Source organism: Bubalus kerabau, chromosome 19, assembly GCF_029407905.1.
Source record: "Bubalus kerabau isolate K-KA32 ecotype Philippines breed swamp buffalo chromosome 19, PCC_UOA_SB_1v2, whole genome shotgun sequence".
NCBI lineage: Eukaryota > Metazoa > Chordata > Mammalia > Artiodactyla > Bovidae > Bubalus > Bubalus kerabau.
Genome location: NC_073642.1, coordinates 33,959,520 through 33,980,648, shown reverse-complemented (window position 1 = coordinate 33,980,648; position 21,129 = coordinate 33,959,520). Strand labels below are relative to the sequence as shown.

At 41.6% G+C, this 21,129-nt stretch overlaps 1 non-coding gene across 1 annotated transcript; it reads right to left on the bottom strand.

The window, feature by feature from the left end:
* Positions 1-5,326: 5,326 nt before the first annotated feature.
* Positions 5,327-5,433, bottom strand: LOC129634655 (U6 spliceosomal RNA). The gene has a single exon (XR_008705826.1). It is a non-coding gene; the product is annotated as a U6 spliceosomal RNA (small nuclear RNA).
* Positions 5,434-21,129: the final 15,696 nt, after the last annotated feature.

The following is a 21,129-nucleotide window of genomic DNA, read 5'->3' as shown; positions in this document are numbered from 1 at the left end:
CAATATGTGGAATCTAATATACGATATAAATCAATATATCTGTGAAACAAAAACAGACTCACAGATACAGAGAACAGACTTTGGTTGCCAAAAGGTAGGTGAGGGAAGGACTGGCGGTTTGGGTTAGCAGAGGCAAACTCTTATATATAAGATGGATAAACAACAAGGTCCTACTGTATCGCACAGGGAAATATATTCAATACCCTGTGACAAACCATAATGGAAAAGCATAGGAAAGCGCGCACACACACACACACACACACACACACACGTGAGAGGGCCCTAAGACCTGGGACCCTTTGCTGCCTTGCTACAATGCTTGCACCTGAACAAACATCTCCCAGAGCAACAAGATACAAGGAAACTATAAGGGACTAAAAATACTTATTTTTAGCAAGTTTGCATGCCCTGTTGGGGCAAATTCTTGACAAGACACAAAAAGACCAACTACCAATTCTGAAGAGATGGGGGGAAGGTAGGGGCTCAGGAGCAAAAGCAGGGTACTGTGCATGCCCCCTGCACACACCACCACCGTAAGGGTGGGTAAACCACCGAAGCCACCCTTGGACACACCCCTACCCTCACCTCATATAAGGAACCAGCTTGCCCACTCCCCAGCGAGTGAGAAAGCAAGGGAATCTGTTACTTGTTCTCGCTCCTCCCTGCTACAGCAGGGGGCCCAATAAAGCCTTGCCTGAATTTCTTGTCTGGCCTCTGATCAATTTCTATTGATTAAGGAGACCAAGAACTCTGGTTGGTAACATAGGTATAACTGAGTCACTTTATTGTACATAAGAAGTTAACACAGCATTTTAAATCAACTATGCTTCAATCAACCCTGAATATTCATTGGAAGTACTGATGCTGAAGCTGAAGCTCCAATACTTTGGCCACCTGATGAAAAGAACTGACTCCTTGGAAAAGACCCTGATGCTGGGAAAGATTGAAGGCAGGAGGAGAAGGGGATGACAGAGGATGAGATGGTTGGATGGCATCACCGACTCAATGGACACGAGTTTGAGCAAGCTCTGGGAGATGGGGAAGGACAGGAAGTCTGGCGTGCTACAGTCCATGCGGTCGCAAAGAGCCGGACATGACCGAGTGACTGAACAACAATCCTTCAATAGCATTAAAGAAGTACATTTAGGCGGTGCTAGTGGAGAAGGCAATGGCACCCCACTCCAGTACTCTTGCCTGGAAAATCCCATGGACGGAGGAGCCTGGGGGGCTGCAGTCCATGGGGTTGCTAAGAGTCGGACACGACTGAGCGACTTCACTTTCACTTTTCACTTTCATGCATTGGAGAAGGAAATGGCAACCCACTCCAGCGTTCTTGCCTGGAGAATCCCAGAGACGGGGGAGCCTGGTGAGCTGCCGTCTATGGGGTTGCACAGAGTCGGACACGACTGAAGCGACTTAGCAGCAGCAGCAGCAGCAGTGGTAAAGAACCCGCCTGCCAATGCAGGAGGCACTAAGTGAACATTCAAGAATATCGTCATGGCACAGAAGATTCAGAAACTGATGGATATGGATCTGATTGAAGTCTAGGGATGATGTACTCAGGATCCTCCATTCTTTCACCCTCACGTGGAAAGAGGAGCCAGGATTGCAGTAACCAACATGAAGCAGAAGGGAGAGAGGGCGGGTGGGGAGTGACAGCTTATGTTTAAATACTTACACAGATCTATGTGGAAGACACAGAGGCGTGTACTCAGGTTATTCATGGAACACTGCCTCTGGGCCCTCCCAGCACATGCATGGCCTCTCCGGCTGCCCTGGGGTTCCGTGTCTCTTTCTCCTGACTCCCACTCACTGTCTCAGCTGCTCCTTCACAGTTGGTTACTTTTCACTTGTGCCAGTGGGCAGGTATAGGGAGGGGAGGATGTTTTTCCCAACCTCAGATACTGAGGTAGGAAATAGATGTGCCCCTGGGCTGGACAGCTGGTATTTGTCAAGTGGAGTAAAAGTGAAGCTTTGTTCTCACCCAGACACTCCAAGGACAAAGCTAGTGGTAGAAGCTGAACTTTGTTGAAGTAAAGAGATAAGATGACCACTCCTGAGGTCAAGGAAAACTTCCCCATCTGCACATGCGCAGGGAGGCTCCTTGGGTGTCAAAAATGGAGGGGACACCACCCCATAATAGGTGTACCCCATAACAATAATATCCCCACTGCCTTCTGCGGCAGAATCCATCTTAGGAAAATGTTGTGCATGCGTGTTGGGGAGAGTCCTAGAACAGGTCAGTCATGGGAAAAGAAAAAAGCTGGCCAAAGGTAAACAAAAACCCTGAAGAACTGTCCTATATAAGGGATTAAACCACCTCTTCACTGCACTCTTTCTCATTAGGAAGGACACTGACATCCTTTCTGTCTAGGTGTGTATTTCTGCCCAGCTTCTGTCCTAAATAAACAAACTTTCTCTCTGTGCTCTTCCACTTGTTGTGCTGTGTCTCTAATAATAAACTTTGCACCTATTGCAGTTTTTGCCTCCTTGAAATATTTTTGCTTTCAGTGGGGGTAAGAGCCAGGGCAACTTTGCTTCCATCTTCTAGCCTCTGGTGTCTAGTGACTAGGAGTCCTGATTTTCATCCAGGCTGCTCAGGTCCAATTCGTGGGCAGGGAACTCAAGTCTCTCTTCAGGACTGCTCACTGCTGTCTCTCTGAAATAAGAATCAACTGTCTTCACATTGTTAATTCTATGTTCTCTTCCAACAAAATAAGCCAGTCAGGAATGGTTATTTAAGAGAGAGAGAGAGAGAAGAAAAAATAAACACCCCCAGAGAGATCAGATATTGGAATTATCAGACTGAAAAATAACCATGCTTACTATGTTCAAGACGGAGAAAAAATTAAAACTACCAAAGTATAAAAAAAGGCACAGCAGGTTATAAAACACTCTAAATAGAAAAATACAATAATTAATGGTTTTCACAGTCAATTAGACAAAACTGAAGAGAGAATTAGTGAGTTTGTAGATAGGTCAGAAGAAAATATTCTGAATTAAACATGAAGAGACTAAAGAATAAAACATGTGGGAGAGAGAATACGAGATACGGAGGCTGCACTAAGTAAATCAAATATGCCTTCAATTACAGTCAAAGAGGGGAAAGAGATCATGAGGTTGAAGCAATATTTTAAAAAATGACAGGATTTTTTAAAAATGAAGCTTTATAAATTCCAAGCAAGATAATTAATTATACTCCTAGCTACATTATGGTAAAATATCAGAAAACCAAAGACAATTTTTTTAATCTTTTTTTTCAGTTTTTATTTATTCTTTTTTAATTAATTTTTTAAATTTTACTTTATTTTTAAACTTGACGTAATTGTATTAGTTTTGCCAAATATCAAAGTGAATCCGCCACAGGTATACATGTGTTCCCCATCCTGAACCCTCCTCCCTCCTCCCTCCCCATACCATCCCTCTGGGTCGTCCCAGTGCACCAGCCCCAAGCATCCAATATTGTGCATCGAACCTGGACTGGCAACTCGTTTCATACATGGTAGTTTACATGTTTCAATGCCATTCTCCCAAATCTTCCCACCCTCTCCCTCTCCCACAGAGTCCATAAGACTGTTCTATACATCAGTGTCTCTTTTGCTGTCTCGTACACAGGGTTATTGTTACCATCTTTCTAAATTCCATATATATGCGTTAGTATACTGTATTGGTGTTTTTCTTTCTGGCTTACTCCATTCTGTATAATAGGCTCCAGTTTCATCCACCTCATTAGAACTGATTCAAATGTATTCTTTTTAATGGCTGAGTAATACTCCATTGTGTATATGTACCACAGCTTTCTTATCCATTCATCTGCTGATGGGCATCTAGGTTGCTTCCATGTCCTGGCTATTATACACAGGGCTGCGATGAACATTGGGGTACACGTGTCTCTTTCCCTTCTGGTTTCCTCAGTGTGTATGCCCAGCAGTGGGATTGCTGGATCATAAGGCAGTTCTATTTCCAGTTTTTTAAGGAATCTCCACACTGTTCTCCATAGTGGCTGTACTAGTTTGCATTCCCACCAACAGTGTAAGAGGGTTCCCTTTTCACCACACCCTCTCCTGCATTTATTACTTGTTGACTTTTGGATCGCAGCAATGGTGTGAAATGGTACCTCATAGTGGTTTTGATTTGCATTTCTCTGATAATGAATGATGTTGAGCATCTTTTCATGTGTTTGTTAGCCATCTGTATGTCTTCTTTGGAGAAATGTCTATTTAGTTCTTTGGCCCATTTTTTGATTGGGTCGTTTATTTTTCTGGAGTTGAGCTGTAGGAGTTGCTTGTATATTCTCGAGATTAGTTGTTTGTCAGTTGCTTCATTTGCTATTATCTTCTCCCATTCTGAAGGCTGTCTTTTCACCTTGCTAATAGTTTCCTTTGATGTGCAGAAGCTTTTAAGGTTAATTAGGTCCCATTTGTTTATTTTTGCTTTTATTTCCAATATTCTGGGAAGTGGGTCATAGAGGGTCCTGCTGTGATATATGTCAGAGAGTGTTTTGCCTATGTTCTCCTCTAAGAGTTTTATAGTTTCTGGTCTTACATTTAGATCTTTAATCCATTTTGAGTTTATTTTTGTGTATGGTGTTAGAAAGTGTTCTAGTTTCATTCTTTTACAAGTGGTTGACCAGATTTCCTAGCACCACTTGTTAAAGAGATTGTCTTTAATCCATTGTATATTCTTGCCTCCTTTGTCAAAGATAAGGTGTCCATATGTGCGTGGATTTATCTCTGGGCTTTCTATTTTGTTCCATTGATCTATATTTCTGTCTTTGTGCCAGTACCATACTGTCTTGATAACTGTGGCTTTGTAGTAGAGCCTGAAGTCAGGTAGGTTGATTCCTCCAGTTCCATTCTTCTTTCTCAAGATCGCTTTGGCTATTCGAGGTTTTTTGTATTTCCATACAAATTGGGAAATTATTTGTTCTAGCTCTGTGAAGAATACTGTTGGTAGCTTGATAGGGATTGCATTGAATCTATAAATTGCTTTGGGTAGTATACTCATTTTCACTATATTGATTCTTCCAATCCATGAACATGGTATATTTCTCCATCTGTTAGTGTCCTCTTTGATTTCTTTCACCAGTGTTTTATAGTTTTCTATATATAGGTCTTTAGTTTCTTTAGGTAGATATATTCCTAAGTATTTTATTCTTTCCGTTGCAATGGTGAATGGAATTGTTTCCTTAATTTCTCTTTCTGTTTTCTCATTATTAGTGTATAGGAATGCAAGGGATTTCTGTGTATTGATTTTATATCCTGCAACTTTACTATAGTCATTGATTAGTTATAGTAATTTTCTGGTGGAGTCTTTAGGGTTTTCTAAAAATATGGAACGCTTCACGAATTTGCGTGTCATCCTTGTGCAGGGGCCATGCTAATCTTCTCTGTATCGTTCCAATCTTAGTATATGTGCTGCCGAAGCGAGCACTTTTTTTTAAATCTTAACAGAATTTGAGGGGAAAAGTCAACTTGCCTTCAAAGGAGCAAGAATTAGGTTGAAATCTGACTTCTCAACAGAAACAGCTGGAAACAGAAGACCATCCATGACCTTCAGTGAGCTAAAAGAAAATGGCTGCAGTGTCAAGTTCAAGACATAGCAAAAACGTATGTCAGAAAAGGAGACAAGGAAAGAAGATACTGAGGCAGTCTGAGCACAGGTTGGAAAACAATTTCCAGACACAGAGTATTTCAGAAGGGAGTGAGTTTATTAAAAGCAAGGAGCAGAGATAATGAAGGTGCACAGCACTCCAACCTCCTGACAGACCTGGGAAAGTCGACCATTTCTGTGGGCTAGTAGCCAGTTTTTAATAGCCTCAGGGCAAAGAAAATTCCTGCTGGGAAATTGGCATTAGGTAATTGGTTAGGGTGCTATAGGGTAAGAACTGGGGTGGGCATTTTTGCCTAATATGGGTCAGGAAACCTGCTGGTGATGATCGGGGGGCTTTTGGCAATGGTTACAGAGGGGCTCAGTCAGCTTTGGAGGTAACCTCGGTTCTGAGCTCCACTTCCATGGCCTTGGTGCAGGACTCAACAGAAGATACTTGTAGAAAAATAAAAACTGAATTTGTCACTAGCAGGCATAAGAAGTACTTTCAGGTGGAGGTCAGATTGCAATAGGGAATAAAGATTAGATAGGTAGATGTACAGAAAGATTTGTTTGCAAATTCACCCACATGTGCATCTAAGTGAATATTTTTACCCTGCTTTAATGAAAATTTTCTATCTACATAGAAGAAAATAATATAATAATCCCACTACTCATCTTTAATTATCAACATGGGATCCTCCAAAAGATTATCTACGGATTTTTCTTCAGAAGATTTGGAGCCAAAGAAGACAGTGGGCTGTTATACTCAAAGAAAAAGGCAAACTGTCAATGAAAAATCCTATGTCCACAAAAATGGTACTTAAAAAGGGAGGGAGATAATTCTGATAGAGCTGAAAAAAAGAAAAAAAAAAAAGGGAGGGAGAGGAAGTCCCCTGGTAGCCTAGTGGTTAGGATCCCACGCTTTCACTAGCATGGTCTGGGTTCAGTCCCTGGTTAGGGAACTGAAATCCTATAAGCTGCATAGTACAGCAAAAATAAGAAAGCAAAAAAAGGGAGGGGGAGGCAAGAAATCAAGACATTCCCAGATAAACAAAAGCAGAGGGAGTTTGTGACCACTAGACCTGTCCTGATCAAGAAATGCTCGAGAGAGTCCTGCAAGGTGAAATGAAAGGAAACTAGACAGTAACTCAAAGCCATACAAATAAAGATCATAATGTAAGTAAATATATGGTGGTGGTGGTTTAGTCACTAAGTTGTGTCTGACTCTTGTGACCCCATGGACTATACCCTACTGGGCTCCTCTGTCCATGGGATTTCCCAGGCAAGAATACTGGAGTGGGTTGCCATTGCCTTCTCCAGGGAATCTTCCTGACCCAGAGATTGAACCCAGGTCTCCTGCATTGCAGGTGGATTCTTTACTATCTGAGCCACCTGGAAAGCCCATAAGTAAATATATAGGCAATTATAAAACCTAGTATTATTGTAACAGTGGTTTGCAGCTATACTTTTTGTTTTCTACATGATTTAAGAAACTAATGCATTTAAGAGAATTATTAGCTTTATTCTTAGGGGCTGAGCACTGAAGGATTGATTCTTTTGAACTCTGGTGCTGGAGAAGACTTTTGGGAGTCCCTTGGACTGCAAGGAGATCAAACCAGTCAATCCTAAAGACAATCAATCCTGAATATTCATTGGAAAGACTGATGCTGAAGCTCCAATACTTTGGCCACCTGATGCAAAGAGCTGACTCATTAGAGAAGACCCTGATGCTGGGAAAGATTGAAGGCAGGAAGAGAAGGGGACGACAGAAGATGAGATGGTTGGAGGCATCACTGACTCAATGGACACGAGTTTGAGCAAACTCCAGGAGATAGTGAAGGACAGGGAAGCCTGGCATGCTGCAGTCCATGGAGTCACAGAGAATCAGACACTATTGAGTAACTGAACAACAACACGATGTATACAGATTCATTTTGTGACAAAAACTAAAAGAGTTAGGACAGAACTGTAAAATAACAGAGATTCTGCATGTTATTGAGGTTGAGTTCAGTTCAGTTACTCAGTCGTGTCTGACTCTTTCTGACCCCATGGACTGCAGCTTGCCAGGCCTCCCTGTCTATCATCAGCTCCCAGAGTTTACCCAAACTCATGTCCATTGAGTCGCTGATGCCATCCAACCATCTCATTCTCTGTTGTCCCCTTCTCCTCCCACCTTCAATCTTTCCCAGCATCAGGGTCTTTTCAAATGAGTCAGCTCTTCAAATCAGGTGGCCAAAGTATTGGAGTTTCAGCTTCAACATCAATCCTTCCAATGAACACTCAGGACTGATCTCCTTCAGAATGGACTGGTTGGATCTCCTTACAGTCCAAGGGACTCTCAAGAGTCTTCTCCAACACCACAGTTCAAAAGCATCAATTCTTTGGAGATCAGCTTTCTTTATAGTCCAATTCTCACATCCATACATGACTACTGGAAAAACCATAGCCTTGACTAAATGGACCTTTGTTGGCAAAGTAATGTCTCTGCTTTTTAGTATGCAGTATCGGTTGGTCATAACTTTCCTTCCAAGGAGTAAGTGTCCTTTAATTTCATGGCTGCAGTCACCATCTGCAGTGATTTTGGAGCCCCCCAAAATAAAGTCTGCCACTGTTTCCACTGTTTACCCATCTATTTGCCATGAAGTGATGGGACTGAATGCCTTGATCTTAGTTTTCAGAATGTTGAGTTTTAAGCCAACTTTTTCAGTCTTCTCTTTCACTTTCATCAAGAGACTCTTTAGTTCTTCTTCACTTTCTGCCATAAGGGTGGTGTTATCTGCATATCTGAGGTTATTGATATTTCTCCCAGCTATTTTGATTCCAGATTATTGAGGTTAAACTTGTGTAAATTTAAGCTAGAGTGTTATAACTTTAAGATGTTAAATATAATCCCCATGGTAGTTACAAAGAAAATAGCTAAAGAATATACACAAAAGATAATGAGAAAGGAATTTAAACATTTCACCACAAAAAAAGTTGACTGAAAAGAGGAATGCAGGAAATGAGAGATAAAAAAACTTATAGAAAACAAATAATACAATGACAGAAATAAGTCCCTCCTTACCAGTAATTACTTCAAATGTAAGTAGATTAAGTTCTCCAGTCAAAAGACAGGATGGAAGAAGGGAAAAAGTACGTGGCCCAACTATATACTGTCTATAAGAGACTCACTTAAGAATCAAAGACACAAACAGGTTGAAAGTGAAAGGATAGAAAAAGACACTCCCTGTGAATCGTAAACCAAAGAGAGCAAGACTGGCTATACTAATATCAGGCAAAATAGACTTTAAATCAAGCAGTTTACAAGAGGCAAAGAACAACATTATATATTAATAAAATGTTCAATACAGAAAAATACATAACAATTATAAAATTTATGCACCTGATGACAAGTCAAATATGTGAAGCAAAACTGTCAGAACTAAAGGGCAAAATAGACAGTTCTACAATAAGAGTTGGAAACCTCAATACCTCTGAGTAATAGAGCAACCAGAGGATAAGTAAAGAAATCAAGGGTTTAAACAACACAGTAAAACAACCCAGTGTTCAACCTGGTGTAGCTGAACACTCCACCGAACAACAGCATACACATTCTTTTCAAGTGCATATGAGATATTTTCCAGGATAGATCATATGCTAGGGCAAAAATTAAGTCTCAGTGGGCTCTAAAGGAGAAGGCAATGGCAAGCCACTCCAGTACTCTTGCCTGGAAAATCCCATGGATGGAAGAGCCTGGTAGGCTGCAGTCCATGGGGTCGCTACGAGTCAGACACGACTGAGCGACTTCACTTTGACTTTTCACTTTCATGTATTGGAGAAGGAAATGGCAACCCACTCTAGTGTTCTTGCCTGGAGAACCCCAGGGACGAGGGAGCCTGGTGGGCTGCCGTCTATGGGGTCGCACAGAGTCGGACACGACTGAAGCGACTTAGCAGCAGCAGCATCAGGCTCTAAAAGTGGAGAAGGCAATGGCACCCCACTCCAGTACTCTTGCCTGGAAAATCCCATGGATGGAGGAGCCTGGTAGGCTGCAGTCCATGGGGTCGCAAAGAGTCGGACACGACTGAGCAACTTCACTTTCACTTTTCACTTTCATGCATTGGAGAAGGAAACGGCAACCCACTCCAGTGTTCTTGCCTGGAGAATTCCAGGGACGGGGGAGCCTGGTGGGCTGCCGTCTATGGGGTCGCACAGAGTCAGACACGACTGAAGCGACTTAGCAGCAGCAGCAGGCTCTAAAAGATATCATACAATGTATCTTCTCTGACCAAAAATGGGATGAAGTTAGAAATCAAAAATATAAAGAAAACTGGAAAATTCACAAAATTGTAGGAATTAAACAACACACTTTTAAGCAAGCAATGGATCAAAGAAGAAATCAGGTTTTCCATTCCATTCTAATTTTTTAGAAAATACTTAGTCAAATGAATATGAAAACACAACAACCCACATTTATCATGATAGATTTCTAATTTAAAAAATAGATATGCAACAAGCAACAAAGGTTTACTGTATAGCACAGGGAACTACAGTCAAGATTTTGTAATAACCTGTAATGGAAAACAATTTGAAAAATAATATATGTGTGTATATATAACTGAATCACTATGCTGTACACCCCAAACATTGTAAGTCAACTATACTTCAAAAAATATACATATTAAGAAAAAAAACAATAACCAACACTTACAGGACTCAGCAAAAATGGGTACAAAGTGGGGAATTTATAGCTATAATTGCTTACATTAGAAAACAAAGAGGGAGACTTCTCTGGTGGTCCAATAGTTAAGACTCCAAGCTTCCAGGATAGGGGGCGAGTGTTTGATCTCTGGTCAGGGAATTATAATCCCACATGCAGCATGGCCAAACAAACAAACAAACAAAAACAAACCAAACAAAACAAGAATGATCTCAAATCAATAAGCTAACTTTACAGTGTAAGAAACTAGAAAAAGAACAAACAGAAGGAAAAGAAAAATAAAGGTGAAGCAGAAATAGCTGAAATACAGATTAGAAAAGCAATACAGAAAAATCAGTGAGACCAAAAAAATTGATTCCTCAGAATAATCAACAAAATTGACAAAACTTTAGCTAGCAGACTAATAAAAAAAAAAAGACTCAGATTACTAAAATCGGAAATGAAAGTGGTGACATTGCTAACTCTACAGAAATAAGGGTTATAACGGTACTATGGACAATTGTACGCCAATAAATTGGATAACCTAGATGAAATGGAAAATTTCCTAAAACACAAAATCTACCAAGATTAAATCATTAAGAAACTTAAAAATCTGAACAGGCCTACAAATATTAAGGGGATTGAATAAGGAATCAAAAGTCTATTAACAAAGAAAAGCCCTGGACCTGATGGACTCACTGGTGAATGTTCCCAAGTGTGTAAAGAACTAATACCAATCTTCCTCAAATTAAAAAAAAAATTGAACAGGACGGATACTTCCTAACTCATTCTGAGGCCAGCATTACCCTGATAAAAAAGACACTATAAGAAAACCACAGACCCAGAAGTGGTGTTGCTTATGAACATTGATGCAAAAATCCACAACAAAATAGAATTCAGCAGCATATTGAAAGAATTATACACCAAGACCCCACAGGGTTTATTCATGGAAGTCAAGGATGATTCAACATAGGAAAAATCAATCATTAAGCCACATCAACAGAATGAAGGGAGAAAAACCACACAATCATTTTCATTGATGCAAAAATAAAAAGCATTTGACAAAGTTGATAATAAAATGCTTTCATAATAAAAACACTCAACAAAATGGGAATAGAAAGGCAAGGATGACCACTTTCACTACTTCTATTCAACATAGTACTAGAAGTTCTAGGCAGAGCAGTTTAGCAAGAAAAAGAAACAAAAGACTTCCCTGGCAGTCCAGTGGTTAAGACTCGGAGCTTCCACCGCAGGGGGTACAGTTTCAACCCCTGCCCAGAGAACTAAGTTCCCCCATCCCAAGCGGCACAGCCAAGACATTTTTTTTTATGCAAGAAAAATAAAGTAAAAAATAAAAGGCATCCAAGTTGGAAAGAAAGCAGTACCATTATCTCTATTTCTAGATAACCTTATAAGTTTAAAATCATAAAGATTCCACAAAAAATCTGGTAGAACTAATAAATGAATTCAGCAAAGTAGCGGGATACTAAGTCAATGCACAAAATCAGTTGCATTTCTATATGCAATGAGTGATCTGAAAAGAAAATCATAAAAGCAATTCCATTTACAGTGGCATCGAAAAGAATAAAATACTTAGAAATTGATTTAACCAAGAAGGTGAAAGATTTGTACAGTAAAACATACAAAACATTGTTGAAAGAAATTACAGAGATATAAATAAAAATACATTCCATATTTATGGATTGGAAGACTTCATATTGTTAAAATGTCAATACTACCCAAAGTGATCTATAGATTCAATGCAATCCCTATCAAAAATTTCAATGACTTTTTTTGCCGAGATAGAAAATCCCATCCTGGGGTTTCCTTCATGGTCCAGTGGTTAAGACCCTGCCTTCCAATTCAGGGAATGAAGGTTCAATCCCTGGTCAGGGAACTAAGATCCCATATGCCACAGGGCAACAAAGCCCGAGTACCAAAGTGAAGACCCAGTGCAGCCTAAATAAAATAAGTAAATAAAAAAAAAGAAAGAAAGAAAATCCCATCCTAAAATTCATATGGAATCTCAAGGGACCCCCAAATAACCAAAACAATCTTTAAAAAGAACAAAGTTGGAGTACTCACATTCTGATTTAAAAACCTACTATAAAGCTACAGTAATCAAAACAGGGTAGTACTGGCATAGAGACAGACATTTAGACGACTCGAATAGAATAGAAAACCCAGAAATAAACCCTTGCATGGTAAAATGATTTTTAAAAGGGTACCAAGATTACTCAATGGGGAAAGGATAGTCTTTTCAACAAATGGTGCTGAGAAAATTAGATATCCATATACAAATGAATGAAGTTAGATGCTTATCTAACATCATATAAAAATAGTTAAAAATAGATCAAAGACAGAAATGTAAGACCTAATGCAATAAATTCTTAAAGACAACACAGAAGTTTCACAGCACTGGATTTGACAATGATTTCTTAGATGGTACAATGGTACAAGTTTAAAAAAAGAAAAAATAGGCAAGTTGAAATTCATGAAAATGTAAAATGTCAGAAGACACTATCCACAGAGTGAAAATGCAAAAGCCACAGAATAGGAGAAAATATCTGCAAATCATTTACCTGATAAGGGATTAATATCCAGAATATATAGAAAACTCCCCAAACTCAACAAAAAAACAGATTCAGAAATAGGCAAAGGAACTGAATAGAAATTTCTCCAAAGAACATATGCAATTGGCCAACAAGCATATGAAAGATACTCAACCTCACTAATCATTAGTGAAACACAAATCAAAACTATAATAAGATAACTCACACCCATTAGGGTGGCTGTTATTAAAAAACAAACAAACAAAACCCCCAATACAGCAAGCATTGGCAAGGATGTGGGGAATTTTTTTTTTACTGAAGTAGATTTACAAAGCTGTGTTAGTTTCTGATGTACAGCAAAGTAATTCAGTTATATGTACATATATACTCTTTTCCATTATGGCTTATTAGAGGATGCTGAATCCAGTTCCCTGTGCTCTCCAGCAGGGAATAGAGCAGTACGGTAGTGCAGCACGGTGTTGTTTATCTATTTTATATACAGTAGTTTGATCTGCTAATCCCAAACTCCTAATTTATCCCTACCCACGTAAGTTTGCTTTCTATGTTTATGAACCTGTTTCTGTTTTGTAAATAAGTTCATTTGTATCATATTTTAGATTCCACTATCAGTAATATCATATGCCATTTGTCTTTCTCTTTCTGACTTGCTTCACTTACTATGATACCTCTAGGTCCATCCATGTTGTTGCAAATGGCATTATTTCTTTTTCATGGTGAGTATGGAGAAGGCAATGGCACCCCACTCCAGTACTCTTGCCTGGAAAATCCCATGGATGGAGGAGCCTGGTAGGCTGCAGTCTATGGGGTCGCTAAGAGTCGGACACGACTGAGCGACTTCACTTTCAATTTTCCCTTTCATGCATTGGAGAAGGAAATGGCAACCCACTCCAGTGTTCTTGCCTGGAGAATCCCAGGGACCGGGGAGCCTGGTGGGCTGCCATCTCTGGGGTCGCACAGAGTCGGACACGACTGAAGTGACTTAGCAGTAGCAGCAGTATTCTATCACCTGTATACACCATATCTTCTTTACCTGTTCATCTGTTGATGGACATTTAGGTTGCTTCCACGTTTTGGCCGTTGTAAATAGTGCTGCTGTGAACTCTGGGGTGCATGCATCTTTTCAAGTTAATTTTTTTTCTGGATATATGTCCAGGAGTGGGGCTGATGGATCACATGGCAACTCTTCTTTTAGTCTTTTTTTTTAAGCAAACTCCATACTGTTTTCCACAGTGGCTGCACCGATTTGCAGTTTCCGCTGACAATGTAGGAGAGTTCCCTTTTAGGATGTGAAGAAGTTGGAGTCCTTGTGCACTGCGGGAATGTAAAGTGGTACAGCCACTGTGGAAAATGGTATGGTGGCTCCTCAAAACCCTGTTCTCTTGCCCCTGGAGAGTAGAATGGGCAGAAAATCAGACACGGAATTGAATCATAAGGGTGGCAGAACTGCAAAGGAGGCTGTATGCTCAACCATAATTGTTCTCCTATCCTAAAGGCAGTGTCCCTGATAGAAAAGTAATGGGATTCAGATGGCTGCTATGGGAAAATTTGAATGGATACACTCAAGAAACTTGCACCTCCAGTTTTCCCTGAACAGGCTAGGCTCTAAAAACCCCTCATCTCAAGCCTTAGTGAGCAGAGCAGCCTCCTGCTGCCTGGAGACGAGGCGAAGAACTTCCCCGAGGTAGAATCTTCCCTTACAGAATGATAATGTGTCCCCTCCTCTTTGCTGCCCCACATTGCCACCAGACCAATACCTATAGTTAGTCCTCATCACGGCCCAAGATCAAAAGTACAGTCCTGCTCCGGATGAAACCATTTATTTACCAAAAGAGTTGCAGGGGCTATTATGTACTGGAAGAATCTGGGAGAGGAAGTATAAGAGAAGACATGAGAATTTATTTACCTGGGAGCACTCTCCCGTGAATTTAATATCTGTCAACATCTGGAGCTCCCACATCCTGCTAGAATGACTCCCTGAAGCCTGGACATGACATTTGCTACAGTAAATTAGGTGGAGATCATATAACTACTTTCTGAAAGTATCAAGGAAGGACATTCCCATAAACTGACATGAAAGACTTGAAGGCTATGCTTTGGGAGTAAGGAAGATTCCCTAGGAATAAGGACAAAATAGAAAAACAAAACCTAAAGCCAAGCCATGACATACATGATCAAGTTAATTCATTAGTAATTTAACTGCTGACCAGAACAAAACTCAACACATTTAGAGTGAGATAACACAAGCCAAATCTCTACAGTGTATGTTCCAAGTCCAGCATATAAAGAAATATTTACTAAATATATGAAGCAGCAAGAAAATGTATTCTAAAATTAAGAGAAAAACCAGTCAACACAAGCAGACTCATAAATGGCTGAGATATGAGCATTGGAAGACAGGATTTAAACAAAAATCTCTGGAATTAACCAAGTCCCATAGCAACTACATTCCACTAGTTATGTACAGATGTGAGTGCTGGACCATAAAAAAGGCTGAGCACTGAAGAATTTACACTTTCAAACTGTGGTACTGGTGAAGACACTCGCAAGTCCCTTGGACAGCAAAGAGATCAAAACTATCAAGCCTAAAGGAAATCAACTCTGAATATTCATTGAAAGGATTGCATGCCCTTGGACCACTGAGGGGTAGAAGTACCTTGGAAGAGCCCTGAGTTGGACCATAAAGAAGGCTGAGCACCAAAAAACTGATGCCTTCAAACTGTGGTATTGGAAAAGACTCGAGAGTCCCTTGGACAGCAAGAAGATCAAACCAGTCAACCCTAAGGGAAATCAACCCTGAATATTCATTGAAAGGACTGATGCTGAAGCTCCACTACTTTGGCCACCTGATGAGAAGAGCCAACTCTTTGGAAAAGACCCTGATGCTGGGAAAGATTGAGGGCAGGAGGAGAAGGGGGTGACAAGAGGATAAAATGGTTGGATGACATCATCGACTCAATGGACATGAGTTTGAGCAAGCTCCAGGAGCCAGTGATGGACAGGGAAGCCTAGCATGCTGCAGTCCATGGGGTGGTAAGAGGGTAACAGGCAGGAAGGCCAGGGGTCTCCAAACAGAGGAAACAAACTACAAGTGTCAGGTTTTTTTCTCCCAGTGGATGCTTCATGAATAGGCAACAGCTGGTGTGGCTGTTCCCCAGCCTCTCTGGCTGTTCAGCACATATGATCCCAGGGATCGATTGGAGAAACCTGTTTTTCTTTATCTCTTTGTCTCCTGCCCTCCATCTCACCCTGTATTTAATCACCCTTAGTTTTGCTGTCGGATCTTCTCTTACTTGGATTGCCTGTGTTTCTATTGAAACCAGAGTAATCTGAGGTTGTACTGAGACAGGGGTTTTTTGGCCCTCTACTTGGGCAATTTGAATCTCAGTTTGGATTTTTACCAAGACCAAGGCAACCTTTCCTGGCAGGGGTGTGGGGGGGAGGTTCCCTGACTTTCAGTTTGGTCAGTTTGGAGCCCGGGTATGGGGGCAAAGTAGGAGGACAGAAGGGAGCTGAAGGTTTCATGCCTAAATCTATACCGAGTTCATAAATCTGGCATGTCTTGCAGAGAGAAAAAAGGGCAACACATATGCTGCTGCTGCTGCTAAGTCGCTTCAGTCGTGTCCAACTCTGTGCGACCCCATAGATGGCAGCCCACCAGGCTCCCCCGTCCCTGGGATTCTCCAGGCAAGAACACTGGAATGGGTTGCCACCTCCTTTTCCAATGCATGAAAGTGAAAAGTGAAAGTGAAGTCTCCCAGTCGTGTCCAATTCTTTGCGACCCCATGGACTGCGGCCTACCAGGCTCCTCTGCCTATGGGATTTTCCAGGCAAGAGTACTGGAGTGGGGTCGCCATTGCCTTCTCGGACACATATGCTACTTCTACCCATTTCCCTTGTTTTCTACAGAACCGCTTGAATTGTAAAACGGCGTTAAAATTAAGAGACCCTCCAACCAGTCACCATTCGCCATCCTCCAATGGATACCATGGCCATGGTATCACACAGGAAGATCAAACGTGTCTTCTTTAAGCCCTGGGGATCAAATCTATCCCAGTTTTTCAGGATACAGTTCAAAGGAGCGAGTCTGGAATTGTTAGCTCCCAACTATGAGAGAGGAAAAAAAGCGATCAGCGCCATCTTTCTACCGGAGGCGTTCCTCCCTGCTCTGCTGCTGCTACGTCGCTTCAGTCACGTCTGACTCTGTGCGACCCCAGAGACAGCAGCCCACCAGGCTCCCTGGTCCCTGGGATTCTCCAGGCAAGAACACAGGAGTGGGTTGCCATTGCCTTCTCCAACGCATGAAAGTGAAAAGTGAAAGTAAAGTCGCTCAGACGTGCCTGACTCTTAGCGACCCCATGGACTGCAGCCCACCAGGCTCCTCCGTCCATGGGATTTTCCAGGCAAGAGTACTGGAGTGGGCTGTCATTGCCCTCTCCCTGCTCTAGATGGGGGTATAGGCAGACTTTACACTGAAGCTTTCCTTCCCTGGTCGGACTTAGTCTGTCCCTTACCGACGCAGGCACCTTCCTCATCCCTCCCGGCTCTACCACTGAGGCGGGGTGGAGTTGCACCAAGGAGGCCTGATGGCATCCCAGACTAATGTCCAGGTCCTTACCATTAAAACCTTGCGTGCCTCTGATGCCACCCGGGATGCAATCAGAGTAACCTTCTGGAATGCCTCCCACGCTAAGACCACTGGGGGAAACATTCATCTCCTGAGTGCCTCTGCACGACCCTGAATATATTTCTGACCACAATAAGACGGGTACAAACATAAAACCAATATGTTCCTTCTGAGCGTCACTACACCAGTATGCCTACAGATTCCACAGAAAGAATATCTAACGAGTTGGGACAAAAGCCACTGGAGAGCCTCCTCTGGTCCACTAAGAGCTAGCCTTACCAAAGGAAGAAGCCCGCTGTACTTCCTGCTGCTGCTGCTAAGTCGCTTCAGTCATGTCTGAGTAACCTGAGTAAACTTTAACCTGAGAGATGCTCTTGGAGCTAGAGCTCCATCTAGCTTCTGAACTTTCAACTCCTAGTGAGACTAGGCGCTTCCTGATTACCAGTCTAAATTTGGGACCTAAGTAACAGTACACAGTAACAGCATAGATCACAAGTCCCTTGAAAATCTATGATCCAACAGAGTAGGTTAGTAGTTTGTTCTAATTCCCAGAAGTTATGAAATGGTCAGAGAGACCAGAAAGTTTGACTGAGAAAGGCGAGTTCGGCCCACACACTTCGACCATCTCTGCTGTTCCCCGAAGGAGACATTGGGTGCCTCTCGACATTAGAAGGTCGGTATAATCCCCTGACAGGGTTTCTGCCATAAACCATTATGAGGTCACCTCAGAATCGCAGATTAAGACACAGCCCTTGGTTCGCATATGTGTCTCTTTTAATCGATCACACACACAAGCACACAGTAGAGTTAGTAAAATACAGCAGAAAACGTGTTTGCTAGGAGAACAAAGGACTAGAGCTCCAAGCATCCTTAACTTGTCCTGAAGAACCCCAGGCAAGCCCCCAAGATGAAAGGTTGTTGTTGAGCTGTGAAAGACGCCGCCTGGATTCTTGGCTTCTGGAGGAGAAGAATTCAATACCGGGCCAGTGATGAGGCTTGATCGCTCAGAGCTTTTGTGTAATAAAGTTTTAGTAAAGTATAAAAAAGGTAGAGAAAGCCTCTGACATAGACATCAGAAGGGGGCAGAAAGAGTGCCCCCCTGCTAGTCTTTAGCCGTTTGTTTTATGTCTGTTAAAAAGCTATTAATCAGATAAGAGAGACACCTCAAGGTTGACGGAGTTTCACCAGGCCCCTCTCCCACAATATGCATTTTTGAGATAGGATGGCACGAGGTGTGTCATCTCCCAGCCATAAAACAATTGATATGAATACTGGTTTGTTGAACTATTATCAGCCCAAGATTTGAGAAAAGAAAAAAAGTTAGTCTTAGGTAGAACCATTTTGAAGAAAAGCAAATTCCAAAAGCAAATACATAGTTTCATTAACATAGCTTAAGAAAAACATTTCCAAAAGGAAAACACATTGGTTAGCTCAAGGTTTGAGAACAGTTAAGTTCGGGTGGAACCAGGTGTCGTCATGGCAACACAGAAATTTAAGAGAAAAAAATCTGACACTTGTAGTTTGTTTCCTTCTGCGGCTTAAGGGAGAAATAAAAAATGTCTGACGCTTGCAGCCTATTTCCTCCATTTGGAAACCCCTGGCCTTCCTGCCTGTTACCCTCTCAGTGGCAAAGAGTTGGACATAACTTAGCGGCTGAACAACAACATAGCAACTACTGCCATGAGCCTCCTGATCTAAACCAGCCAGCTCCCTGACTCCATATTAAATGGAATATCCCCCCTAGAGCATCATAACTAATCACCTACTGCCACCCTTCCAGCATGATTTTTCTGTCTTGAGGCCATAAGAATTGGCTGCTGCTGCTGCTGCTGCTGCTAAGTGGCTTCAGTCGTGTCCGACTGTGCAACCCCATGGACAGCAGCCCACCAGGCTCCCCCGCCCCTGGGATTCTCCAGGCAAGAACACTGGAGTGGGTTGCCATTTCCTTCTCCAATGCATGAAAGTGAAAAGTGAAAGCGAAGTCGCTCAGTCGTGTCCGACTCTTAGCAACCCCATGGACTGCAGTCTACCAGGCTCCTCCATCCATGGGATTTTCCAGGCAAGAGTACTGGAGTGGGGTGCCATTGCCTTCTCCTAAGAATTGGCTACTAGCTCACAAAGGGGCTCTCCATTGAGCCAACATACTGTTCTAACAGCATCTCCAGCTCTAATAAATTCCAGTCTGTTCTTGTTCTGCCTTGTGTCTGGAAATTTTTTTCCAACCCACGCAGGGACCACGACAAATTACTTTTCACTTTTTAAAACTCATTTGAAATCTTTATAGATTCAAAGATTTCAAAGATAGTGCAGAGAGGTTCTGTGTACCCTTCTCTGTTTCCTCCAGTGATTACATGTAATACAAAATCCACACAATGCCAAAGGTATAGTTCTATCCTTTTATCCCATGTAGATTCATGTAACCACCTATGATCAAGATTCAGAACTATCCCACCACTATAAAGAGCTCCTCTGCTACTCCTTTATAGTCACACCTTATCTCTCCTCTCCCACCATCCCTGTCCCCTGGCAGCCACTGATCATTTTTCCACCTGTATAATTCTGTCATTTCAAGACTGTTATATAAAATCGTATGTCATGTGACCTTTTGAGATCGGCTTTTTTTTTCTATTCAGAACAATACCCTTGAGACCCATCCATGTTATTGCATGTATCAATGGCTTGTCCCTTGTTACTGATGAATAGTGTAAAAAAGGGATTTCCAGGTGGCGCGGTGGTAAAGAAGCCATCTGTCAATGCATGAGGTGGAAGGGATGTGGGTTCGATCCCTGGGTCGGGAAGACCCACTGGAGGAAGAAACGGCAACCCACTCCAGTATTCTTACCTGGAAAATTCCATGAATACAAGAGCCTAACAGGCTTCCATCCACAGAGTTGCAAAGAATTGGACATGACTGAGCAACTGAGTCTCCAAACCTCACTAAAATGGAGTTCAGAGGCCAGAAGAGGGAGCTCTTCCCCAGTACCACTCCATGTCTATTACAGGACTTGGGTGAATTTGACCCCAAGGAGAAAAGATGTGCATTGCATCTTCTACAAGAAATTTACTACCTCAGCAACAGCCAAACAGAAAACCATCATCACCCTGAACCCCCATTTTTCTCTGATGGACTTTCATTCAAAACAAATCCTCTCACCCTCTTTCTTTGTTGGACTTGGTTATGCTTTTTGCTGTAGCTTGCTTATCCAGAATTTCAGTTCCTTTGCCATTTCCAAAGAAATGCATTTTCTGCTAGTAAAATAACTTATTTTTAAGGTGAACAATAGTAGTTTTTAATATGGTTGTAAAACACTTTGCTTAGCCATCATTTTAGGGATATTTGGCTGTTTTCAGCTTGGGGCTCTTACAAATAAATCTGCCATGAACACTCATATACAGATTTTTGTGTAGATTTAAGTTTCTATCTTTCTGGGATAAATGCCCAGGAGTACAATTGCTAGTATGTTTAGTTTTTAAAAGAAACTGCCAAACTGTTTTCCAGAATGTTTGGACCACATTATATTTCCACCAGACACATATGATAGATAGTTTTATTTGTATTTATATGCTCACTACTTTTCAGTTCCCCTCGTTTTAGTTCAGTTGTTCTAGTAAGTATGTTGTGTTCTCTTACCATGGTCTGAATTTGCATTTCCTTAATGGTT